Source organism: Orcinus orca, chromosome 5, assembly GCF_937001465.1.
Source record: "Orcinus orca chromosome 5, mOrcOrc1.1, whole genome shotgun sequence".
NCBI classification, from domain to species: Eukaryota; Metazoa; Chordata; class Mammalia; order Artiodactyla; family Delphinidae; genus Orcinus; species Orcinus orca.
In genome coordinates this window covers 64,878,679-64,906,260 of record NC_064563.1, presented here as the reverse complement: position 1 = coordinate 64,906,260, position 27,582 = coordinate 64,878,679, and the positions used below count along the sequence as shown (strand labels likewise).

At 38.6% G+C, this 27,582-nt stretch overlaps 2 long non-coding RNA genes across 4 annotated transcripts in view; both read right to left on the bottom strand.

Moving 5' to 3' along the window:
- LOC125964569 (uncharacterized) overlaps nucleotides 1-27,582 on the bottom strand; it is a 348,406-nt gene that overhangs the window by 199,918 nt on the left and 120,906 nt on the right. The window lies entirely within an intron of this gene.
- LOC125964566 (uncharacterized) overlaps nucleotides 14,529-27,582 on the bottom strand; it is a 58,557-nt gene continuing 45,503 nt past the window's right edge. For 2 of the 3 annotated variants that reach the window (XR_007477714.1, XR_007477715.1), the window contains exon 3: nucleotides 17,591-25,597. This is a non-coding gene — a long non-coding RNA (uncharacterized LOC125964566). Of the gene's footprint in view, nucleotides 15,267-17,590; nucleotides 25,598-27,582 lie in introns of those variants that run through there. The other variant, XR_007477716.1, reaches the window with a different exon arrangement.

The window sequence follows — 27,582 nt, the reverse complement described above, 5'->3', positions numbered from 1 at the left end:
GAAAAACATCTGATAAAATTCAACATCTGTTTATAACTAGGAAAAAGTACTGTTGGCAAACTAGGGATTGATGATATTTTTAAGGATAAAGGACATCTACAAAAACAAAACAAAACAGGGAACTAATGGAACATTCGAAGCTTTCTCTTTGAGATCAGTGTATTAATCATGTTTTATGTTTTCTGTATCTTATGATGTTTTGACCTCTTAAAAATCTTAATGGTCGAGCAGAGGCTGGCTTCCCAGGGCTAACCAATTCCTAAAATTAGTAAATACTTTACTTGAGAGCATGTCTCTCACATGCAAGCCAATCACCTCCTTTATCTAATGCTTACATACTAAGTCAATATTTCCCCTGGCTAAGTCATCCCAGGGCCAGAACCAGGTAGCTAGAGAGGACTCCATAGCCCAAAGCCCACCATTTGTTATTCAAATTAGCTAATCCTAAACTGTTTACTCTGCCCTGCCTTTCCCACAGAAACTCTAATAAGGGCTCTGGGTTTAGGCTTTTCCCTCCCTCCTGTTCTGCCCCCTGACCACACTTGCTGCTCCTCATGTGGTCTGTATGATGTGATGTGGCCTCTTCTCTAGGAGATGTAAGCAATAAATTCTTATTTCAATGGCATTAACCTTTGTGTCATCACTTAGTCACCTCCATAAGTTAAAATCCCACAGTTGCAAATCAGACAATCAGGAAAAATACAAGGATGTCCATTATCACTATTTTCACTCAGAATTTTAGCTGAGACCCAGTCAGAGCCATTAGATAAGAAAAAGAAATAAGAATTATAAGGATTGGAAAGGAAGACACAAAACTGTCACTGTTTAAAGATGACATGATTATGACAAGATCCAAAATCACCTGTGAATACAGTATTAGTTTATAACCAAATGGAGCAGTGGATACAAAATCAATATAAAAATTAATTGTATTTCTATATATCAGCAGCCAATAGTTAGAAAAGGAAATAAAAGATAACCATTCAAAGTAGCTTAAAAAGTCGTGTCCCAAGGTATTAAAAAAAAAATGTGTAAGACTTTTGTGAAGAAAACTGTAAAACTTAATGGAAGAAAATAAAGGCAACTTAGGGACTTCTCTGGTGGTCCAGTGCCTAAGACTCTGCACACCCAGTGCAGGGGGCCCAGGTTGCACCCCTGGTTAGGGAACTAGATCCCACATGCCGCAACTAAGAGTTCTCATGCTGCAACGAAGATCTCGAGTGCAGCAACCAAGACCCCGTGCAGCCAAATAAATAAATAAATAATTAAAAAAAAAAGAAAATAAAGGCAACTTAAATGTACCATGTTTATGGATCTGATGACCCAACAGCAACAAAAAGAAAAAGGAGGAGGAAAGGAAAAGAAAGAAAAAAAGGAGAGAAATTGGACCCATAATCAACAACATGACAAGTCAATTTTAGGTAGAAAATAGATCTCAATGTCAAACACAAAACTATAAAGATTTTTGAAGATAATCTAGGAGAATATCCTTATGCTCATGGGCTAGAGAAAGATATTTTAAAATAAACTATAGGAAATAATGATTGCTAAATTTTGCTACATGTGTCAGACGACACATTAAGACACATTAAGAGAAGGAAAAGGAAAGTCACGGAGAGGAGAAAAAACACTTGCAGTACATCTAACAAGAGGCTCACATGCAAATATAAAAAGATTCTACAATTCAATAAGAAAAAGACAAATAACCAGATAGCTCAATAGAAAAATGGAAAAGACTTGAATTGACAATTCACAAAAGAGGATGCCTAAATGGCCAATAAACATATCTAAAGACATCCAGACTCATTGGCAATCAAGATCACGCAAATTAAAACCACAGTGAGAGGGCTTCCCTGGTGGCGCAGTGGTTGAGAGTCCGCCTGCCGATGCAGGGGACTCGGGTTTGTGCCCCGGTCTGGGAAGATCCCACATGCCGCGGAGCGGTTGGGCCCGTGAGCCATGGCCGCTGAGCCTGCGCGTCTGGAGCCTGTGCTCCGCAACGGGAGAGGCCACAACAGTGAGAGGCCTGCGTACCGCAAAAAAAAAAAAAAAAAAATCCCACAGTGAGGTACAACTACCTATCACATTGGGTAAAATCTAAATTCTAACCATAAGAAGTGATGGCAAAGATGTGGAACAATAGGAAATTCCATATACTGTTAGTCGGGTAGCAGGTGGTAAACTGTTTCAACCATTTCATAAAACTGTTTGACTTTATCCAATAAAGTTATAGATTTACATGTCCCTTGACACAGAAATTCCTCTCCTAAGTAATAAACCCTAAAAAGTGTGTGCCTATGTTCACAAGGATACGTGTACAAGAATATTTAGAGCAGGATTAATTGAAATAGCTCCAAATTGAAAAACTATAAAGTAAAGCAGGGGGATAATTACTATAAAATTCAAGAGTTGTTAAGGAAGGGGTAAGTGATGGGGTCAGGGCATTCCTTGGCCAGGGTCAAGAAGGTAGTTAGCTACAAAGTTTATTTGCATCCACACCTACATTGATGATTACAACAGTGTGACAACTCTAAGGGTTATGGAATGTAATTCTCTTTTGCAACATAGACTTAAAGTAAAACGCTGAGGCAATGAGATTCAGGGCAGGTAGGAAAGAAGGATGAGTGGAAATAATCTGGAACAGAAAAGGATCTCTCTTGGGAGGCAAAGGGCAGCTGAAGGAGAGGCTCTGTCCAGTCAAAGGATGACATAAGGGTCTCGAAGGGATACAAAAAAGGAAGCCATGGTGTAGCCATGGCACTGGATAAAACATTATGCATCTCATAATTTCTCCTCAGACTCATCTTACACAGGAAGTAATCATACAACCTAGATATTTTAGGATACCGTGGATTCCAAGTGTTCATGTGTTACCTGAAACAGATATATCACTCACTGAATTGTATAGTTATTTTGTATTTCTCTTCATACAATTTACAGTCATTAAATGTACATATAAATGACATTTATTTGTATCCCTGGAATAATTTCCATGTAAATAAATTCACACTTGAGAGAAAACTCTTTGACAGATCATGGCATTCTGATTGTTGGTTCAGGGACTTTGATCAACCATCACCACAGCCCTGAGGGTTGTGGCTCTGGTCTCTTCAGGCGGAACAATTTCCTCAGCTTCAGTGAAACTGGAGCCCTGTATGACCTCTTCCTAGCCACAAGAGGACAGAAGTCATGCACATGAAATTTTTGAAATTTTTGAACCTGCACCTGTGCTGTCCATAACCTGAGACTTAGTGAAAGGGTTAAATCAAAGCCAAGGGCGACATGTATGGAAAACGACTTTTGTTTGGCCACAAGGCTTATGGGATCTTATTTCCCCGACCAGGGATTGAACCTGGGCCACGACAGTGAAAGCGCCAAGTCCTAACCACTGGACCGCCAAGGAATTCCCGGTAAACAACTATTTAAAAGAACTTTTTGGTTATAAGTTTTGAAGAAGATACCTCATCAATGTTGCTAAAATAACTGGCATTTTCTTTTCATTTTCTCTTTTATTGATTTTTCTCCTTAGTTTCCCCAAGGCCTATAATATCCTGGGGGCTTCAGAACAAATAGTAAGAAACAATTTGGCGCCGCTTGGGTGGGTGGGTGGGTGGGTGTGACGCTGTGGATGTGAGAGGGAAGAAGAAAACAGCTCACCTGGATATGGCTATTGCTGCAGCTCAACTCAGAAACGATGACAGAAATAATGAGGAAAATAATAGTGGTTTTAAAAATGATTTGGCAGCAATTTTATTTGTTGTGCAATAAAATGGTTGGCCTGTGGCTGTATATGTAGATTTAGAATAAACTTTCAAAGCATGCTCAGGAGGCATGCACGGTAATCCTATTAACTGATAACAGGATTTGTGCACATACCTCCCACATGCAGCATCAGTAACCCACCCTTTTAGTATGCTGTGAAATGCAATTTGTGTGCAGATGAAAAGTTTACAAAACATGGGCCCGTGCCATGAAGCTCAACAAGGCTAGCACACTGTGTGGCAAGGTTCCTGAACCCAACCTCTGTTGCTCCTGCTGTCTCCCTCCTTATTGATTTCTGTCCCTTGGCCAAGCAGGCTTTGTGATGGTCTGCATCGACCCTGAAACTTGCAAAATGAGCTAATCAAATAGGTGCAGCAGAAACCAATCCTGAATTTCTGGGAGGCTTTGGAGTCACGCCATACATGGGAGGTGAAGAAATGACTGGGTCAAACAAATGGTGGCAGAATGTATGGGGTGAGGCATGAATTTTGGTTAATCATTTTTACAGAAACATCCACAGAAATAGGTAAAGCAAAAATTAGAGGGTAATGCTTGATGGACTAAGTCTTAGTCTGCTAGAGCTGCCATAACAAAATAGCACAGACTGGGCGGCTTAAACAACAGGAATTTATTTTGTCACAGTTCTGGAGGCTGGAAGTCCAAGATCAAGGTATCAGCAGATTTGGTTTCTCCTGAGACCTCTCTCCCTGGCTTGCAGACAGATGCCTTCTGGCTGTGTCCTCACATGGACTTTTCTCACCAGACCCCTTGGTGTCTCTTCCTCTTCTTATGAGGACACTGGTCATATTGGATTTGTGCCCCACCCTTATGATCTCATTTAACCTTAATTACCTTTTTAAAGAACCTATCTCCAAATACAGTCACAGGGAGGGTTTCAACATATGAATTTTGGGAGAACACAATTTGGTTATCACAGAAAATGACATAAGTAGTGCTTTAAAAATAAGGTCTTGCCATACACATGGCCAATAAGCATATGAAAAGATGCTCAACATTGCTAATTATTAGAGAAATGCAAATCAAAATTGCAACTAGGTATCACCTCACACCGGTCAGAATGACAATCATTAAAAAGTCTACAAACAACAAATGCTGGAGAGGGTACAGAGAAAAGGGAACCCGCCTACCCTGTTGGTGGGAATGTAAATTAGTGCAGCTACTATGGAAAAAAGTATGGAGGCTCCTCAGAAAACTAAAAATAGAGTTGCCATATGATATAGCAATCCCACTCCTGGGCATATATACAAAGAAAACTCTAATTCAAAAAGATACATGCACCCCAATGTTCATAGCAGCACTATTTACAATAGTCAACACATGGAAGCAACCTAAATGTCCACTGACAGGTGAATGGATAAAGAAACTGTGGTAGGGACTTCCCTGGTGGCGCAGTGGTTAAGAATCCTCCTGCCAATGCAGGGGACATGGGTTCCATCTCTGGTCCAGGAAGATCTCACATGCTGCAGAGCAACTAAGCCCATGAGCCACAACTACTGAGCCTATGCTGTACAGCCCATGAGCCACAACTACAAGGCCCACGTGCTGCAACTGCTGAGCCCACATGCTGCAACTACTGAAGCCCGTGCGCCTAGAGCCCATCCTTCACAAGAGAAGCCAACACAAATGAGAAGCCCACACACAGTAACGGAGAGTAGCCCCCACTTGTTGCAACTAGAGAAAGCCTGCACACAGCAATGAAGACTCAATGCAGCCAAAAAAAAAGATGTGGTACATATATACAATGGAATATTAGCCATAAAAAATAAATAACGCCATTTACAGCAACATGGATGGACCTAGAAATTATCATACTAAGTGAAGTAAGTCAGAAAAAGACAAATACCATATGGTATCACTTATATGTGGAATCTAAACTATGACACAAATGAACTTATTTACAAAACAGAAACAGACTCACAGACATAGAAAACAAACTTATGGTTGCCAAAGGGGAAGGGGGAGGGATAAATTAGGAGATTGGGTTTAGCAGATACAAACTACTACATATAAAATACATAAACAACAAGGTCCTACTATATAGCTCAGAGAAATATATTCAGTATCCTGTAAAAACCATAATGGAAAAGAAAAAAAAGGTCTTGCTAGTCATATTTTAAGGTTTTTGTTCAACATGTTCTACCTATCTTCCTGATGAAGCTTATAATAACTGGTGTATATTTTCATGTGAACATCATATAAAGAGCAGCAGATGTTAGAAACAGAAGCTGCTGTGAAAAATATGGAAAAGAATAGACTCATTACTTCCACTGCTTATGAATGAGAAAATACAGATTCACACTTTTATTTTCTTAACAAATGATTATACAGTAAATTCACATATTGAATTTCTTCATTCTTCCCAACAAGCTAATTGAGAAGGGAAAGTTATTTTAATAAAATGTATTTATGTTAACCATTGCTCTTAATATACTATGACTGCATAGGGTTTAAAGAATGTATAATCATTCAATGTACAATAGATTAAACAATGAGTACAAATAGGACAAATAGATTTAGTTGGGGGAAAGTTCTAAACCATGCAATAGTATGAAATTTGGATATAGGGACTCTGTTGGTGGCTGGTGAGGAAATAGGTTATTCTAGGTCTTTTCTTTTCCATATAAAATTGGAATCAGCTAATCTATTTCTACAAAAAAGTCTGCTGGGATATTGATTGGGAATGTGTTGAATCTATAGATCCATTTGGCAAGAATTGATATCATAATAATACTGAATATTCTGGCCTGTGAGCTCAGTACATTTCTTTAATTTTTCTTAGCACTGTTTTATACTTTTCAGAGTTTACGGCTTTTGCACTATTTTGCTAGATTTATTCCTAAGCATTTCAAGTTTTTGATGCTATTGTAAATAATTCTGCATTTAAATTTAAATTTCCAATTGTTTTCTACTAGTATATAGAGTTACAATTGACATTTTTTAGATTGATTTTATATCTTTCAATCTTACAAAACCCATAGTTCCATCTTTTTTTTTTTTGGTATATTCTTTAGAATTTACTACATAGAAAATTATGTCTTCTGCAAATAAGGGAAGGCTTATTTCCAATATGTATGCCTTTTATTTCTTTTTCTTGCTTTATTCTATTGGATTTCCATTATGATGTAGAATAGCGAAATGAGAGTGGACATCCTTGTCTCGTTTCTGATCTTGGGAGAAAGCATTCAGTCCTTTATCACTATGGATGATATTAAATGTAAGTTTTTTTGTGGATGTCCTTTATCAGCTCCTTCCTTAAGAAACCAGAAAAAGAGGCAAAAATCAAGCCCAAAGTAAGGAGAATAAGGGGGAAAAATAAACATAGCAGAAATCAGTGAAATAGGAAACAGAATACAATAGAGAAAAATCAATTAAATCAAAACTGGTTATTTGAGGAGATCAGTAAAATTGATAAACCTCCAGTTAGGCTGAGAAAAGCAGAGAGAAGACACAAATTAACAATGTATGGTGTGAACAAGTGGCGTAAACACCAACCTTAGGTGGTTACTCAAGAGATAACAGTTACTTGAAACATTAAATTTCTATGTAACTTAGTAGTTCTCAAACTTATGCATGCATTCAAACTTGAGAGTATGGATTCAGAATTGCCTTGAGCGTTTATTAAAACACAGATTGCTAGGTCCTGGGTTTCTGATTTAGCAGGTCTGGGGTGAGGCCTGAGAATCTGCATTTCTAACAATTTACTAAGATGTTAATGATGCTGACCTAAGAGGTACACTTTGAGAGCCACTGTCTTAGATACAAAGGTTTTAGAACACTTTGACTCTGTTTTTCTCTTGACTTCTGCACTATTTCTGCAATGTATCAATTTAACACCCATAAGGCAATGTTCTTCTTGTTTACATAGAAAATATTCATTTATATTTATCCACACATTATCCTCTCTGTTGTTCTTCATTTTTTTTTCTTGCATCTTTGAGCATCCATCTGGGACTATTCGCTTTTCTGCCTGAAGAACAGCCATTGGCATTTCCTTTAATGCAGGTCGGCTAGGGATGAATTCACCCAATTTTGGTATGTCTGAATCTAAATTTATTTTGCTTTCATCTCTGAAGGATATTTTTGGTGAATATAAGACTCTAAGTTATTGTTATTCTCTTTTAGCACATTATCTTCTGACTTTTATAGTTTCTGTTAAGAAGATGGTTGTTCATCTTACTATTGTTCCTTTGCAGAGAATGCCTTTTCTTTCTGCCTGCTTTTATTTTATTAATTTATTTAGTGTTTGTGAAACTATTGTTTGTCTTTTTTTCTATTTTATTTTATTTTATTTGCTTTTGTTTTCTTTGCGGTATGCGGGCCTCTCACTGTTGTGGCCTCTCCCGTTGCAGAGCACAGGCTCCGGATGCGCAGGCTCAGCGGCCACAGCTCACGGGCCCAGCCGCTCCGCAGCATGTGGGACCTTCCCGGACCAGGGCACGAACCCACGTCCCCTGCATCAGCAGGTGGACTCTCAACCACTGCACCACCAGGGAAGCCCCCTATTTTATTTTTTAACTAAGGTATAATTGACATTCAACATTATTTTAATTTTAGTTGTACAACATAATGTTTTGACATTTATGCATATTTTTAACATCTTTATTGGAGTATAATTGTTTTACGATGGTTAGTTTCTGCTTTATAACAAACTGAATCAGCTATACATATACATATATCTCCATATCTCCTCCCTCTTGCATCTTCCTCCCTCCCCCCCTCCCTATACCATGCCTCCAGGTGGACACAAAGCACCGAGCTGATCTCCCTGTGCTATGTGGATGCTTCCCACTAGCTATCTATTTTACATTTGGTAGTGTATATACGTCCATGCCACTCTCTCACTTCGTCCCAGCTTACACTTCCCCATCCCAGTGTCCTCAAGTCCATTCTCTATGTCTGTGTCTTTATTCCTGACCTGCCCCTACGGTTCTTCAGAACCATTTTTTTTTTTTTTTTAGATTCCATATATATGTGTTAGCATATGGTATTTGTTTTTCTCTTTCTGACTTACTTCACTCTGTATGACAGTCTCTAGATCCATCCACCTCACTACAAAAAATTCAATTTCATTTCTTTTTACGGTTGAGTAATATTCCATTGTATATATGTGCTACATCTTCTTTATCCATTCATTTGTCGATGGACACTTAGGTTGCTTCCATGTTCTGGCTATTGTAAATAGTGCTGCAATGAACATTGTGGTACATGACTCTTTTTGAATTATGGTTTTCTCAGGGTATATGCCCAGTAGTGGGATTGCTGGGTCGTATGGTAGTTCTATTTTTAGTTTTTTAAGGAACCTCTATACTGTTCTCCACAGTGGCTGTAATCAATTTACATTCCCACCAACAGTGCAAGAGGGTTCCCTTTTCTCCACACCTTCTCCAGCATTTATTGTTTGTGGATTTTTTGATGATGGCCATTTTGACTGGTGTGAGGTGATACCTCATTGTAGTTTTGATTTGCATTTCTCTAATGATTAGTGATGTTGAGCATCCTTTCCTGTGTTTGTTGGCAATCTATATCTTCTTTGGAGAAATGTCTATTTAGGTCCTCTGCCCATTTTTGAATTGGGTTGTTTTTTTGGTATTGAGCTGCATGAGCTGCTTGTAAAATTTGCAGATTAATCCTTTGTTAGTTGCTTCGTTTGCAAATATTTTCTCCCATTCTGAGGGTTGTCTTTTCATCTTGTTTATGGTTTCCTTTGCTGTGCAAAAGCTTTTAAGCTTCATTAGGTCCCACTTGTTTATTTTTGTTTTTATTTCCGTTTCTCTAGGAGGTGGGTCAAAAAGGATCTTGCTGTGATTTATGCCATAGAGTGTTCTGCCAATGTTTTCCTCTAAGAGTTTTACAGTGTCTGGCCTCACATTTAGGTCTTTAATCAGGTTTGAGTTTATTTTTCTGTATGGTGTTATGGAGTGTTCTTATTTTATTCTTTTACATGTAGCTGTCCTGTTTTCCCAGCACCACTTATTGAGGAGGCTATTTTTTCTCCATTGTATATTCTTGCCTCCTTTATCAAAGATAAGGTGAACATAAGTGCATGGGTATGTCTCTGGGCTTTCTATCCTGTTCCATTGATATATATTTCTTTGTTTTCTGAATTTTTGAACTTTATTTATTTTTTATACCACAGGTTCTTATTAGTTACCTATTTTATACATATTAATGTATATATGTCAATCCAAATCTCCCAATTCATCCCACCACCCCCTTCCCCGCTTTCCCCTCTTGGTGTCCATACATTTGTTCTCTACATCTGTGTCTCTATCTCTGCCCTGAAAACATGTTCATCTTTACCATTTTTCTAGGTTCCACATATATGCGTTAATATACGATATATGTTTTTCTCTTTCTGACTTACTTCACTCTGTATGACAGTCTCTAGATCCACCCATGTCTCTACAAATGACAGAATTTCGTTCCTTTTTATGGCTGAGTAATATTCCATTAAATATATGTAGCACATCTTCTTTATCTATTCGTCTGTTGATGGGCATTTAGGGTGCTTCCATGACCTGGCAATGAACATCGGGGTGCATGAGTCTTTTAGAATTATGGTTTTCTCTGGGTATATGCCCAGTAGTGGGATTGCTGGGTCATATGGTAATTCTATTTTTAGGTTTTTTTTTTTAGCGGTATGTGGGCCTCTCACTGTTGTGGCCTCTCCCATTGTGGAGCACAGGCTCCAGACACGCAGGCTCAGCAGCCATGGCTCATGGGCCTAGCCGCTCCATGGCATGTGGGACCCTCCCGGTCCGGGGCATGAACCCATGTCCCCTGCACTGGTAGGCGGACTTTCAACCAACCGCCACCAGGGAAGCCCTCTCATTGTAGTTTTGATTTGCATTTCTCTAATAATTAGTGGTGTTGAGCAGCTTTTCATGTGCTTCTTGGCCATCTGTATGTCTTCTTTGGAGAAATGTCTATTTAGGTCTTCTGCCCATTTTTGATTCGGCTGTTTGTTTTTTTAATATTGAGCTGTTTATGTATTTTGGAGATTAATCCTTTTTCCATTGATTCATTTGCAAATATTTTTTCCCATTTTGAGGGTTGTCTTTTCTTCTTGTTTGTTGTTTCCTTTGCTTTGCAAAAGCTTTTAATGTTTCATTAGGTCCCATTTGTTTATTTTTGTTTTTATTTCCATTACTCTAGGAAGTGGATCAAAAAAGATCTTGCTGTGATTTATGCCAAAGAGTGTTCTTCCTATGTTTTCCTCTAGGAGTTTTATTTTGCCCGGTTTTACATTTAGGTCTCTAATCCATTTTGAGTTTATTTTTCTGTATGGTGTTGGAGTGTTCTAATTTCATTCTTTTACATGTAGCTGTCCAGTTTGCCCAGCACCACTTATTGAAGAGACTGTCTTTTCTCCATTGTATATCCTTGCCTCCTTTGTTATAGATTAGTTGACCATAGTTGCGTGGGTTCATCTCTGGGCTTTCTATCCTGTTCCATTGATGTATATTTCTGTTTTTGTGCCAGTATCATATTGTCTTGATTCCTGTAGCTTTGTAGTATAGTCTCAAGTCAGGGAGTCTGATTCTTCCAGCTCAGTTTTTTTCCCTCAAGATTGCTTTGGCTATTTGGGGTCTTTTCTGTCTCCATATTCATTTTAAGATTTTTTGTTCTAGTTCTGTAAAAAATGCCACTGGTAATTTGATAGGGATTGCATTGAATCTGCACATTGCTTTGGGTAGTATAGTCATTTTCAAAATAGATTCTTCCAATCCAAGAACATGGTATAGCTCTCCATCTGTTTGTGTCATCTTTGATTTCTTTAATCAGTGCCTTATAGTTTTCTGAGTAGGGTCTTTTACCTCCTTAGGTAAGTTTATTCCAAGTATTTTATTCTTTTTGTTGCAATGGTGAATGGGATTGTTTTCTTAATTTCTCTTTCTGATCTTTCATTGTTAGTGTATAGGAATGCAAGAGGTTTCTCTGCATTAATTTTGTATCCTGCAACTTTACCAAATTCATTGATTAGCTCTAGTAGTTTCCTGGTGGCATTTTTTGGATACTCTATGTACAGTATCATGTCATCTGCAAACAGTGACAGTTTTACTTTTTCTTTTCTGATTTGGATTCCTTTTATTTCTTTTTCTTCTCTGATTGCCTTGGCTGAAACTTCCATAACTATGTTGAATAATAGTGGTGAGAGTGGACATCCTTGTCTTGTTCCTGATCTTAGAGGAAATGCTTTCAGTTTTTCACCATTGAGAATGATGTTTGCTGTGGGTTTGTCGTATATGGCCTTTATTATGTTGAGGTAGGTTCCCTCTATGCCCACTTTCTGGAGAGTTTTTATCATAAATGGGTGTTGAATTTTGTCAGAAGTTTTCTCTGCATCTATTGAGATGATCATATGGCTTTTCTTCGTTAATTTGTTAAAATGGTGTATCACATTGATTGATTTGAGTATATTGAAGAATCCTTGCATCAGTGGGATAAATCCCACTAGATCATGGTGTATGATCTGTTTAATATGTTGTTGGATTCTGTTTGCCAGTATTTTGTTGAGGATTTTTGCATCTATATTCATCAGTGATACATTGGTCTGTAATTTTCTTTTTTTGTAGTATCTTATTCTGGTTTTGGTCAGGGTGACGGTGGCCTCATAGAGCGAGTTTGGGAGTGTTCCTCCCTCTGCAATTTTTTGGAAGAGTTTGAGAAGGGTGGGTGTTAGCTATTCTCTAAATGTTTGATAGAATTCACCTGTGAAGCCATCTGGAAGATTGTTAGTTGGAAGTTTTTTAATCACAGTTTCAATTTCATTACTTGTGATTGGTCTGTTTATATTTTCTATTTATTCCTGGTTCAGTCTTGGAAGGTTGTACCTTTCTAAGAATTTGTCTATTTCTTCCAGGTTGTCCATTTTATTGGCATAGAGTTGCTTGTAGTAGTCTCTTAGGATGCTTTGTATTTATGCAGTGTCTGTTGTAACTTCTCGTTTTTCATTTGTAATTTTATTGATTTGAGTCCTCTCCCTGATTTTCCTGATGAGTCTGGCTAAAGGTTTATCAATTTTGCTTATCTTCTCAAAGTACCAGGTTTTAGTTTTATTAATCTTTGCTATTGTTTTCTTTGTTTCTATTTCATTTATTTCTGCACTGATCTTTATGATTTCTTTCCTTCCACTAACTTTGGATTTTGTTTGTTCTTCTTTCTCTAGTTCCTTTAGGTGTAAGGTTAGATTGTTTGAGATGTTTCTTGAGGTAGGCTTGTATTGCTATAAACTTCCCTCTTGGAACTGCTTTTGCTGCATCCCATAGGTTTTGGATTGTCGTGTTTTCATTGTAATTTGTCTCTAGGTATTTTAAAATTTCCTCTTTGAGTTTTTCAGTGATCTCTTGGTTATTTAGTAATGTATTGTTTAGCTGCCATGTGTTTGCATTTTTTACATATTTTTTCCTATAATTGATACCTAGTCTCATAGCATTGTGGTCGGAAAAGATACTTGATACAATTTCAATTTTCTTGAATTTACCAAGGCTTGATTGTGACCCAAGATGTGATCTATCCTGGAGTATGTTCCATGAGCACTTGAGAAGAAAGTGTATTCTGTTGTTTGTGGATGGAATGTCCTATAAATATTAAGTCCATCTTGTTTAATGTATCACTTAAAGCTTGTGTTCCCTTATTTATTTTCATTTTGGATGATCTGTCCATTGGGGTGGATCATCCCACCACTTTACACTTTAATAGTGTTAAAGTCCCCCACTATTATTGTGTTACTGTCGATTTCCCCTTTTATGTGTTAGCATTTGCCTTCTGTATTGAGGTGTTCCTATGTTCGACACATAAATATTTACAATTGTTATATCTTTTTCCTGGATTGATCCTTTGATCAATATGTAGTGTCCTTCTTTGTCTCTTGTAATAGTCTTTATTTTAAAGTCTACTTTGTCTGATAGAAGAATTCCTACCCCAGCTTTCTTTTGCTTTCCATTTGCATGGAATATCTTTTTCCATCCCCTCACTTTCAGTCTGTATGTGTCCCTAGGTCTGAAGTGGGTTTCTTGTAGACAGCATATATATGGGTCTTGTTTTTGTATCCATTCAGCCAGTCTATGTCTTTTGGTGAAAGCATTTACATTTAAGCATTTACCTTTAAGGTAATTATCGATATGTATGTTCCTATGACCGTTTTCTTAATTGTTTTGGGTTTGTTATTGTAGGTCTTTTCCTTCTCTTGTGTTTCCTGCCTAGAGAAGTTCCTTTAACATTTGTTGTAAAGCTGGTTTCGTGGTACAGAATTCTCTTAGCTTTTGCTTGTCTATAAAGGTTTTAATTTCTCCATCGCATCTGAATGAGATCCTTGCTGCGTAGACTAATCATGGTTGTAGGCTTTTTCCTTGCTGCTTTTAATATTTTTCTTTGTATTTAAGATTTGATAGTTTGATTAATATGTGTTTTGACATGTTTCTCCTTGGATTTATGCTGTATGGGACACTCTGCACTTCCTGGACTTGATTGACTATTTCCTTTCCCATATTCGGGAATTTTTCAACTATAATGTCTTCAAATATTTTCCCAGTCCCTTCTTTGTTTCTTTTTCTTCTGGGACCCCTATAAATCGAATGTTAGTGTGTTTAATGTTGTCCCAGAGGTCTCTGAGATTGTCCTCAGTTCTTTTCATTCTTTTTTCTTTATTCTGCTCTGTGGTAGTTATTTCCATTATTTTATTTTCCAGGTCACTTATCCATTCTTCTGCCTCAGTTATTCTGCTTTTGATTCCTTCTAGAGAATTTTAAATTTCATTTATTGTGCTGTTCATTTTTTTTTTTTTTTTTTTTTTGCTATTTAGTTCTTCTAGGTCCTTGTTAAATGTTTCTTGTATTTTCTCCTTTGTCTTTCCAAGATTTCTGATCATCTTTATTGTCATTACTCTGAATTATTTTTCAGGTAGACTGCTATTTTCTCATTTGTTTTGTCTGGTGGGTTTTAACCTTGCTCCTTCACCTGCTGTGTATTTCTCTGTCTTCTCATTTTGCTTAACTTACTGTGTTTTGGGGTCTCCTTTTCACAGGCTGCAGGTTCATAGTTCCCATTGTTTTTGGTGTCTGCCCCCAGTGGCTAAGGTTGGTTCAGTGGGTTGTGTAAGCTTCCTGGTGGAGGGGACTGGTGCCTGTGTTCTGGTGGATGAGACTGGATTTGTTCTTTCTGGTGGGTAGGACCACGTCTGGTGGTGTGTTTTGGGGCGTCTGTGACATTAAGATTTTAGGCAGCCTCTCTGCTAATGGGTGGGGTTGTGTTCCTGCCTTGCTAGTTGTTTGGCATAGGATATCCAGCACTGTAGCTTTCTGGTCGTTGAGTGGAGCTGGGTCTTAGCATTGAGATGGAGATCTCTGGGAGAACTTTCGCCGTTTGATATTACGTGGAGACAGGAGGTCTCTGGTGGATCAATGTCCTGAACTCAGCTCTGCCACCTCAGAGGCTCAGCCCTGACATGTGGCCGGAGCACCAAGACCCTGTCAGCCACACGGCTCAGAAGAAAAGGGAGGGGAAAAAAAGAAAGAAAAAATAAAGTAAAATAAATTTTAAAATAAAAAAAATTATTAAAAATGAAAAAGTAATTTAAAAAAAGAAAAAAAAACAGAAGAGAGCAACCAAACCAAAAAACAAATTCACCAATGATAACAAGCACTAAAACCTATACTAAAAAAGACAAAAAAACACAAAACAAAAATGGACAGACAGAGCCCTAGGCCAAATGATAAAAGCAAATCTATACAGACAAAATCACACAAAGAAGCATACACATACACACTCACAAAAAGAAAAAAATATATATATTAAAAAAAAAGAGAGCAATGAAATCAATAAACAAATCTACCAATGATAATAAGCTTTAAATACTAAACTAAGATAAATATAAAACCAGAAACAAATTGGATGTAGAAAGCAAACCCCAAACCTACATTTGCTCCCAAAGTCCACCACTTCAATTTTGGGATGATTCGTTGTCTATTCAGGTATTCCACAGGTGCAGCGTACATCAAGTTGATTGTGGAGATTTAATTCGCTGCTTCTGAGGATGCTGGGAGAAATTTCCCTTTCTCTTCTTTGTTCGCAAAGCTCCTGGGGTTCAGCTTTGTATTTGGCCTCGCCTCTGCATGTAGGTTGCTGAGGGCATCTGTCCCCCACCCAGACATGATGGGATTAAAGTAGAAGCTGATTAGGGGGCTCTGGCTCTCTCAGGCCAGAGGGAGTGTGGGGTACGGAATGCAGGGTTAGCCTGCAGTGGCAGAGGCCAGCAGGACGTTGCAATAACCTGAGGTGCACCGTGTGTCCTCCTGGGGAAGTTGTCCCTGGATCACAGGACCCTGGCAATGTCAGGCTGCACAGGTTCCTGGGAGGGGAGATGTGGATAGTGACCTGTGCTTGCACACAGGCTTCTTGGTGGCTGCAGCAGCACTGTTAGCATTTCATGCCCATCTCTGATGTCCATGCAGCTCGCACCTGTCTCTGGAGTTCATTTAGATGGTGCTCTGAATTCCCTCTTTGTGCACCCCGAAACAATGGTCTCTTGCCTCTTCGGCAGGTCCAGAGCTTTTCCCAGACTCCTTCTCGGCTAACAGTGGCACACTAGTCCCCTTTAGGCTGTGTTCACTCAGCCAACCCCAGTCCTCTCCTTGGGATCTGAGCTCCAAAGCCCAGCTTCCAGCCGCCACCCGCCCTGGTGGGTGAGCAGACAAGCCTCTCAGGCTGGTGAGTGCTGGTCGGCACCGATCTTCTGTGTGGGAATCTCTCCGCTTTGCCCTCTGCACCCCTGTTGCTGCGCTCTCCTCTGTGGCTCCTAAGCTTTCCCCCCACCCAACCCCTGTCTCCACCAGTGAAGGGGCTTCCTAGTGTGTGGAAACTTTTCCTCCTTCACAGCTCCCTCCCAGAGGTGCAGGTCCTGTCCCTATTCTTTTGTCTCTCTTTTTTCTGTTTTCTTTTGCCCTACCCAGGCACGTGGGGATTTTCTTGCCTTTTGGGAAGTCTGAGGTCTTCTGCCAGCATTCAGTAGGTGTTCTGTAGGAGTTGTTCCTCACGTAGCTATAGTGATATATCTGTGGGGAGGAAGGGGATCTCCACGTCTTACTCCTCGACCATCTTGAAGGTCTCTCTCTGCCTGGTTTTAAAATTTGCTCCTTGTCTTTTGTTTTTAGATCTGTTGCTCTGATATGCTGGTTACGCTTTTCTTTGTAGTTATTCTGATTAGGATTCATAGGACTTCTTGAATGTGTGATTTGAAGTCTTCCATCAAGTTTGTATTATGGTCCCATATCTTTTCAACTGTATTGTTGCCAGAGAATATGGTCTTTATGATACTGATTCTTTGAGATGTGTTGAGACTTGTGTTATGGCTGAGTGTGGATTTTTAGAAATACTGCTTGTGAGCTTAGAAGAATGTGTATTCTCTACTTGTTAGATATGTAATTTTAAATGTTAATTATAGAATTTTTATTATATTTGTTCTTTATTCTTTATCCAAATTAATTTGTTGTCTTCTAGACCACCAATAATTACTAGAGGTGTGCTAACATATGCTATGATGATTTTGAGGCAATTTTATTCTGTGCATCCAAGTTTAAAGTTGTTATAATCATATAGTGAATTGAAAACTTTTATTATTATATAGTAATATTCTCTATTCCCAATAATGCTCTTTGTCTTATATTTTATTTTATCTAATATTAGTATAGTGATCTCTGCATTGTTTTGGTATTTTTCTGGTATTTCTTTTTTAATCTTTGTTCTTTTAAACTTTCTACATTTTAATATTTTAGATGTGACTATTATAAATGGTTTAGCTAGATTAAAAAATGGACTTTTTCTTTTAACCTGTATTTAATTCATTTATATTTATTGCCATTATTGTTATATTTGGACTTGCTTCTATCAATGTAAATTTTCCTGTTTCACTTGCTTCTTTCCTTCCTTTGCCTTTTTAAGATTAATTCAGTTTTTTAGTTTAAATTTTTTCTTAACCATTTCCCCCCTCAACCAGTTAAAAATAATATATCATATTCTTTTAGTAATTAATATTGAAATTTTATCATACATATGAAATTTAAGTTTAAAGTAAGTTAATATGTTAAATGAACTCCTGAACAATGCAAGGATCTTAGAACACTTTCCATAAGCTATTCACTTCTGATTAGTGAATTAAACCCAAAATTTGGAGACTGATGAATCTCCAAATGCTATTGAAGGCAAGAACTTTAGTTCTATACTTTATTGTTTAAACACTGTAAATTAGAATACCTCCTCCCCTTCCTCCTTTCTTTTTCATCTTCTTCCTCCTTGCCCCTTTCTTTCTCTTTTTTATGCCTATGATGTCATTTAAAATTATCTACATCTTTACCAATTTGTTCACTATTAATTTGCCTTTCAGACTTTCCTTTAGCAATAATTTTCTTTCTTACTGAAGCACATTCTTTAGAAGTTCCTATGGTGAAAATCTGTTGATGGCAAACTCTCTAGGTTTTTGTTCAGCTGAAAATGTCTTCATTTTATCATTATTTCTGAAAAGATAGTTTTGCTGAATACATAATTTAAAGTTGACAGTTCATTTTTCTCAATTAGGAAGTTATAATTTCCTGTCTTTTTGCTTTCTATTGTTACTGTTGAGAATCTAATCATTGCTTTTCTTTCAGGTTGCTTTCAAAATCTTTTTGTTTTTTGTGATCTGCAATTTCATTACAATGTATCTTTGTGGGTTTCTTTTTATTTATCTTGCTTATTATATATTGACTTTCTTTACTTAGGAGCTTATGTATCTCATCAGTTTTGGAAAATTCTTGATCATTTTCTCTTCAAATATTGCAGTTCCTCCATTGTATTTTTTTCTTTAGGATTCTGACTGGATGTATTTTAAAGTTTTTCATTTTATCCTCCGCAACTTTCAATCTCTATCTTAACTTTTATCTCCTTTTTTCTCTAAACTGGATCCTGGATATTCTTTCAGATATATCTTCCAGTTCACCAATTCTCTCTTCGTTCACATCTAATCTGCAATTTAAACCATCCATTAAGTTTTTTTTAATTATTAATTAATTTTATTTATTTTTGGCTGCATTGGGTCTTCATTGCTGCATGCGGGCTTTCTCTAGTTGCAGTGAGTGGGGGCTACTCTTCATTGCGGTGCACAGGCTTCTCATTGAGGTGGCTTCTCATTGTGGTGGCTTCTCTTGTTGCAGAGCACGGGCTCTAGGGCATGCAGGCTTCAGTAGTTGTGGCACGTAGGCTCAGTAGTTGTGGTGTGCGGGCTCTAGAGCGCAGGCTCAGTAGTTGTGGCGCATGGGCTTAGTTGCTCCATGGCATGTGGGATCTTCCTGGACCAGGGCTCGAACCCGTGTCCCCTGCATTGGCAGGCAAGATTCTTAACCACTGCACCACCAGGGAAGCCCTCCATTATTAAGTTTTCTTTTTCAACAATTACATTTTTTATTTCCAAAAGTTCCTTTTGTTTTCATTTTTTCAAATCTGCGCAATATTTTTTTTTGGTTTTTCTGTTTTTGTTTTTTTTTGCGGTAAGCAGGCCTCTCACTGTTGTGGCCTCTCCCGTTGCAGAGCACAGGCTCCGGATGCACAGGCTCAGCGGCCATGGCTCACAGGCCCAGCCGCTCCGCAGCATGTGGGATCTTCCCAGACCGGGTCACGAACCCATGTCCCCTGCATCGGCAGGCAGACTCTCAACCACTGCGCCACCAGGGAAGCCCCTGCGGAATATTTTTGATAGTCCCTTAACAATTACTTGTTCTGTGAAAACATCTTTAATTATCTGAACAGATTATATACAGAAATATTATATTCTGTATCTGACATTGCCAAAATATGAATTCCTTAGGGACCTGAATCTGTTTGTAGTTACTGATGACTTGCAATAATAGTGTCTTCTTTCCACATGTACTTTCTGATTTTGATTTTGAGCTCATAACTGCTTGCTCTTAATCTGTGGGAATCTTTTGGTAATACAGTGGGGTGGTTTTCTTCAGAAAACATTTATTTGTACTTTTGCTAGGAATCAGGGAGAGTATTGACCTGGAACATTTTATCTTCCTTTAAGAAATGTCAGCTTAATGTGGGACTCTCAAGTTCAACTTTTGTACTTACTTCTAGCCCAAGACTTAGTTCAGCTACCTCAGCTCTAATATTGGCTTGTGCCTTTAGGCCACTCTACCTTTCCCTTATTATTACTGCTCATCATTCTGCATTTTTGAAATTTATTTTTGGAGAGAGTATCCTGAAAAATTACCCTTTTTCTTATGCTTTCAGACATGCAATAAAGAATGTTTTATCAGGATCTATCTGTTTTTGTGGTGGGAGGACTTTTCAGAATATTTAGTTCCTCTTACTTCCAGAAAAGGAAATCTGATACCTTTTTTTCAAGTGTCTCTTTAATAAGGTTTAAAATATTTACAACTAGATCTTCAGCTGAGTTTAAAAAAAGTAATTCAGACATCAAAACCTATCTTATTCACCATGATCAAGCAGTGTTCCTCACAGCTCCAGTTTTATGATCTTCCTATTCACTTTGTCTTGCATGTGGAATGTAAACTTGCCATGGAAGGTTTGATTTAGAATGTTCAAATGAGCAATTATCTTTTAACACCAACACAAGTCATGCATATAATTTGGCAGACTGAAGATTACATACAGAAAAGACTTGGCATTTCTTACAAAACAAATAGAAGAGTGAGAACATTTCTGAGTGAAGGCCAGTGAGCTCCATCTCTCTAAAAAGATAGATAAAACAGCAAAGAGATCGATGGCTTGACATTAATGAGACTGACAGTCTTTAAAATTTTATAAAATTTTTCTCTTAAATCTTCATACATATCCAGAGCAGTCACTGTTTTTCTGTGAATGCAGCAGTGTGTAAATTTGACTATGTAGAAGTTTCACAGGTATCTCTGAATCATACACTTAAAGTTAAAAATGTGCTGTTTAAGGTGGACTACCACTGATAAATCAACTATAGTCTTATTCTGAACAATAATCTTGGTGAAATCATGAGCTTGATATACCAGTTATATTTTTCTACAATATACAATGTATCCTTTGATGTATGTGTATCTCAATTCAGAAAACACCATTTTAAGGCAAGAAGAAGGTGTGAGTAGCAGATTGAAGTGAACTTACTTTCTGAAATTGCACCACAGAGTCTTCATGGGCAGGGTAGGGAGGGGCAAGTTGGTCTGGAGTGGTGGAAGCTCTGGGTAAGACTCTGATTTTCAGGTGCTATTTGTTGACAAATAAACAAGTGTGGGCATGCAGAGGCTTGATCCTCCTTCACATTTTAAAGTGTCTCTTCAACTCTCATAAAATGAAATTTGTGTTCACTCCCCATCTCTGGGTCTTAGTTAGTTCCCCAGTACACTAAAGAGGCAAGACCAAGTGTTCTCTAAGGTTTCTCCTAGCACTATCAGTCCGGTGTAATATGTGAAGGTGGGGTACATGCTAGTATTCACCACAACCTTCTCTCACTACCACACTAAATAGTGTGCAGTAGAAAAAGGGAGGACATTAGCCACAGCAATTAGACAAGAAAAATAAAGGTATCCAAACTGGAAGGGAAGAGGTAAAACTGTCACTATTTGCAGATGACATGATACTCTATATAGAGAACCCTAAAGACTCCACACAAAAACTATTAGAACTAATAAATGCATTCAACAAGGTATTAAAATACAACATTAATATACAGAAATCTGTTGCATTCCTTTACACTAACAATGAAATGCCAGAAAAAACAACCCATTAAAAATAACATCAAAACAACAACAACAACAAAAAACAGCCTAGGAATAAACTTAACCAAGGAGGTGAAAGACCTATACACTGAAAACTACAAAACACTGATACAGAAATGGAAAGACACCCCATGCTATTGTATTGGAATAAATAATACTTTTAAAATGGCCATACTGCCCAAAGCAATCTACAGATTTAATGTGATCCCTATCAAAATACCCATGACATTTTTCATAGAACTAGTACAAATAATCCTGAAATTTATATGGAACCATAAAAGACCCAGAATTGCCAAAGTAAAACTGAGGAAAAAGAACAAAGCTGGAGGCATAACTCTTCCAGACTTCAGACAATACTGAAAAGCTACAGTAATCAAAACAGCATGGTATTACCACAAAACAGGCATATAGATCGATGAAACAGAATACAGAGCTCAGAAATAAACCCACACACCTACAGTCAATTAATCTTCAATAAAGGAGGCAAGAATAAACAATGGAGAAAAGACAGTCTCTTCAACACGTGGTGTTGGTAAAGCTGGACAGCTACATGTAAATCAATGAAATTAGAACAGTCTCTCACACTATGTACAAAAATAAACTCAAAATGGTTTAAAGACCAAAATATACAAAATGACACCATAAAATTCCTAGAAGAGAACACAGACAAAACATTCTCAGACATAAATTATATCAGTATATTCTTACGTTAGTCTCCCAAGGCAAAAGAAATAAAAGCAAAAATAAACAAATGGGACCTAATAAAACTTAAAAGCTTCTGCACATTCAAAGGAAACCATCAACAAAATGAAAAGATGATCTACAGAGTGGGAGAAAATGTCTGTAAGTGATGTGACTGACAAGGGGTTAATATCCAAAATATACAAACAGCTCATACAATTCAATATCAAAAAAAAAAAACCCAATCCAATCCAAAAATGGGCAGAAGACCTAAACAGACATTTCTCTAAAGAAGACATACAGATGGACAACATGAAAACATGCTTGACATCACTAATTATCAGAGAAATGCAAATCACAATCACAATGAGGTATCACCTCACACCAGTCAAAATAGCTATCATCAAAAAGTCTACAGATAATAAATGCTGGAGAGGGTATGGAGAAAAAGGAACTCTCCTACACTGTTGTTGGAAGTGTAAATTGGTGCAGCCAGTATGGAAAACAGTATGGAGTTTCCATAAAAAACTACAACTAGAGCTACCATATGATCCTGCAATCCCCCTCCTGGGCATATACACAGAAAAGACAAAAGCTCTAATTTGAAAAGATAATGCACCCCAATGTTCATAGCAGCATTATTTACAATAGCCAAGACATGGAAACAACACAAATGCCCAACAACTGATGATCGGTTTAAGAAGATGTTGTATATATATACAATGGGATATTACTCAGCCATAAAAAAGAATGAAATAATGCCATTTGCAACAACATGGATGGACCTAGAGATTATCATACTAAGAGAAGTCAGACAGAGAAAGAGAAATATTACATGATATCACTTATATGTGGAATCAAAAAATAATACAAATTAATCTATATATGAAAGAGAAACAAACTCACAGACATAGAAAACAAACTTACAGTTACCAAAGGGGAAGTGTGGGGGGGAGGATAAATTAGGAGTATGGGATTAACAGATACAAACTACTATACAAAAAGTAGATAAGCAGTAATGATTTACTTTACTGTATAGCACAGGGAACTATATTCAATATCTTGTAATAACTTATAATGGAAAATAATCTGAAAATAATGTAACTCAATTACTTTACTGTACACCTGAAGCTAACACAATATTGCAAATCAACTATATTTCAATAAAAAAAAGAAAAGAAAAAGAAAAAGGGAGGACAGTTTCCTCCATCATGGACCTAAACAGGCTCTCAACAAAGTTGTTTTCCTTAAACACTGTTTAATCTGTAGATTATTTCATGAAAAAATATCTTGATTCAAACAACTTTGTTACTTTATCTCTTATTCCTTCTTAGAGAACATTGAGTTACCTCCTTCACATAGCTATGATAATGTTGGTGATTTCATTAATTCACTTCACTGCCCTTAACATGAAGACAGTACCTGTCAAGATAAAGCAGAAAAATGGAAAGAAACTAACAGTTTGGTGACACTATTAGAGCCGCTGGATTAACCCTTGCTTAAAGCTTGAACTGGAATTTTCAGTTATATGAACCAATGCATCATCTTCATTGTATAAGACAGATGTGGGTTTTGGTTACTTGCAGTTAAAAGCGTCCTAATGAAAATATCTCCATTTAGAGTATAACTTGAAAATATGACTCAGATAAAGGTTCCTTACCTCTGAGGGAAACCAAAGTTCTAGGTCACACTTTCTGCTTTAAGAAAACCAACTCTACCAAAATCCAGATTTATAAAACAGTAAATTATTTGCATTTTAAAAGGAGTTTAAAAATTCTTATAGGAGGCTCACTACAAGGTTTCATTATTTAGCCATTCTCTCCAGTGAATTTAAAATGTGATTTCCCTGATGTATCACCTAATGTATACTTTTTCAGGGACATATAGACTGTGTAAAGTAGAAGCATGCTGGTTCCAGGGTTCTGGGTAATTAAGTGTCATCTCTGTACTCAACCTCTGAGGGTACAGTAGTAGGCAATCTTCTGGGCAGATATCTCAGTTTCCTCCAGGAGTTAGTTGGAAGCTTGCAAAGAGTCTGGGATTTGTCATTAACCATTTCTGCTGTCAAGCAAATAAGAGTGATGACCAGGCAGCACATACAGTTTCTGAAGATTTATTGAGGGGAATTCATGGAGCTGTGAGCTTAGCAGGTGTGTGGTTACCCAGTTGCTCACCACATTCTAGGAGTACACAGTGACCCTGGCCCTTGAACTTTAGGGTTTACAAGTAGGGTGACTACATGTCCTGATTTGCCCAGGACAGCCCCAGTTTATGCCACCATGATTATTAATACCCGCCTCTACCAGTTCCTACTTATAAGCTGCATGACTAGGGGAACACCAGCACAGAGAGGCACATAGATCAAAGTAGTTTGAGGAATAGAACATCACAAGAAGGACTGAACAGGTCAGCATCTGGAAAACCAGGGTAGAGGCTACAGCAATAATTATGTAGGGAGAGCTTTTTAATTATTATCACATAAATAAAAATGGGATTTATTGTTTGGCAGGGTAAATAGTAAATATACTGTTTTGTTTTTGAGATGAAAACAAAGACTGACATAGGCTAAACAAACTCAGTGACCATTAGCCAATGGCTAGCAGTGTTATAGATCAGTTATACAGGTTTCAGCTCCTAAGGCAGAGAGTGATTAACTTCCTTTTTGCATCATGCTCACGCATCACATCACCCTTCCTTTTGAGCCAGCACTTGGCCTCAGACTCCTTCTGTGGCAGCCACTGCCAATTGTTGAGAGCTGCGACACGAGATCACACCTATTTGTGCTCCTTGTCATTTCATTCTACCTGCTCCAAAATGTCATAATGGGTACTAACACAGCTCTGGGTTTTGCAAGAAAATAAATGCAAAGCTTTTGGAAGAGAGACCAAAGGATTCATTCGTCCATTCATTCCTTTTTATAAAGATTTTTTTGACATGCACCATTTTTAAAGTCTTTATTGAACTTGTTACAATATTGCTTCTGTTTTATGTTTTGGTTTTTTGGCCGGGAGGCATGTGGGATCTTAGTTCCCCTGACCAGGGATCAGACCCGCACCCCCTGCATTGGAAGGGGAAGTCTTAACCACTGGACTGCCAGGGAAGTCCCCGTCCATTCATTCTTTTCAACAAATATTTATGTTTCATGGAAGAAAAGGAGTGAGACTGAATTCACATTTGTTAACAGTAAAGTAACATCCGACCTCATGGTGGGCAGAGGTGAAGAACTATAAGGTTTCCAAATCAGCAGCCAACTATAAACTCACCTGTAAGAAAGAAATTGTAGTGCACATCTCCTTCCACAGCGGGGCACTCCAAGCTCATCACTGAAAACGCCCGCAGCGTTGCTTCAGCGAGCGGTTGGAGAACAAGTGCTTCCCGTCTTTTCTCCATACCTAGGGATTATTAAGTGGGTAAAATTAAAAGTACATTGGCAGGGCCCTGTGTGAATGAGGCGAAGCCATTTTAACATCAATCCCTATGGTTCCAGCAACTTATTCTAAATTAATTCATGTTTAAAAATCTGACAGAAATGTGTTAAATTTGAGAACAAATTGGACTTCAGATCTGTTTGGGTCTCCATTATACAAAGATGAAATAATTATATAAAAGATGGAAAAATTTGGGGGCAAAATAATTCTCATTCAAAGCTTTATTATGGTTTATCAGAAAACTACAGTCAGCTTCACCTCAAACGCTCATGCCTTCATGAGAATGGGCAATATAGAATTCAAATTACATTTGGATAAGCAGAATTTTAGATATGAGTCAGGTCTCAACACTTATTCAATATCTTTATCCCTGTGTCTGGGACAAAAATCTTTCAATATTTCCAAAGGCCCGATAGCATTTCCAAATCAGCAGTGGATTAAGCTGGGACCGCGCGGCTCTGATGATGCAAATACAAGTGTATGGGGTGGCCCTTATAACTTGTTTTTCGCATTACAAAATGAAACCGTTAAAGGGGCGACCCTTACCTTTTCTAGTAAATAAAAGATTTTGAGGACCAAATCCTGGAGGGCTGGCATCAATGACGCCGGGCGTGCTGACCCCCTTCCGAGCAGCGAGCGCGGCGCCCAGGAGCCCACGAGTTTCCGCCGGAGAGGGGCGCGCTGAGCGCTCCCCACCGCTCGCCCGGGAAAACGGAAAGGGCTAATTGGTTTGCAACTGAGCAGCGTATTTAAAAGGCAGCATTAAAAGCCCAAGGGAGCAGAAGCCCAGACTGTGGAGCCGGCAGAGCGGCGGGCTTTGAGGGTCCCCGGGGCGAAAGAGGAAGGGACGGCGCGCCCGGCCGCGGGCAGATAGATCCCGGGCTCCCGCGGCCCGCGCCCGGGGGTCGGCGGCCGCATCAACATCTTCCCACTTGGTTTAAGTTTATTCTGGGCCGCCGCGAGCTGGAACAGGAAATGTTCAGTCTTTCATGTCCGTTGGCGGGTTGCACTTCTGCACCTCCCGGCGAGTACTGATTAGTCAGTTGAGTTCTACCGCGTTTGAAGTTCACCATTTATTATTAAAGAGAAGTGGCAGTGATTAGTTCTGAGTCCTCGGAGAGCTAAATAAGTATTTACCAAATAACAAGATTCAGCCCTACAAAACCAGCTTGAACAGGTTTCTGAAATCCCGGCGAGGGCCCGCAGTTCCTCCCCCAGGCAGGAAGTGGAGCTGCGGCCTTCCGGGCAGAGGCAGCCCTCTGCAGAAGTGCCAGTCGCTGGAGACCTTTGAGAGTCCTGGCAAAACGGAGAAAATCCCAGTCCTAAGTCCAACTCGGTGGTCTGAGGTTTTAAATGATTTTAGGGACGACCCTCCCTGGTGGCGCAGTGGTTAAAAATCCTCCTGCCAATGCAGGGGACACAGGTTGGAGCCCTGGTCGCGGAAGATCCCACATGTCGGCGGAGCAACTAAGCCCGTGCGCCAAAACTACTGAGCCTACGCTCTAGAGCCCACGAGCCACAAGTACTGAAGCCGGGGCGCCTAGAGCCTGTGCTCCGCAACAAGAGAAGCCACTGCAATGAGAAGGCTGCGCACCGCAAGGAAGAGTAGCCCCCACTACTAGAGAAAGCTGGTGTGCAGCAACGGAGACCCAATGCAGCCAAAAATAAATAAATAAAAAACATGCATATAAATGATTTTATAGGCTGTGTTTCTCTTATGAAGGCAGAGGTGAATGTCAAGCTAAACTTTGAACTTTCCTTTTAAAACAATTTAAACAATGAAGTAGCATTTTATTGCTCAATTAAGAGGGTTGATTTGTATTGCTTCCAACATTAGGATTTTCTTAGCCCCAGTGAGACAGGCTGGGAACTGGGACCCTTTGCTGGGACCTGGGCCCCTTTGCTGCAATGCTTGCCCTGGACACACTGCTCCTCCAGCCACAAAATAC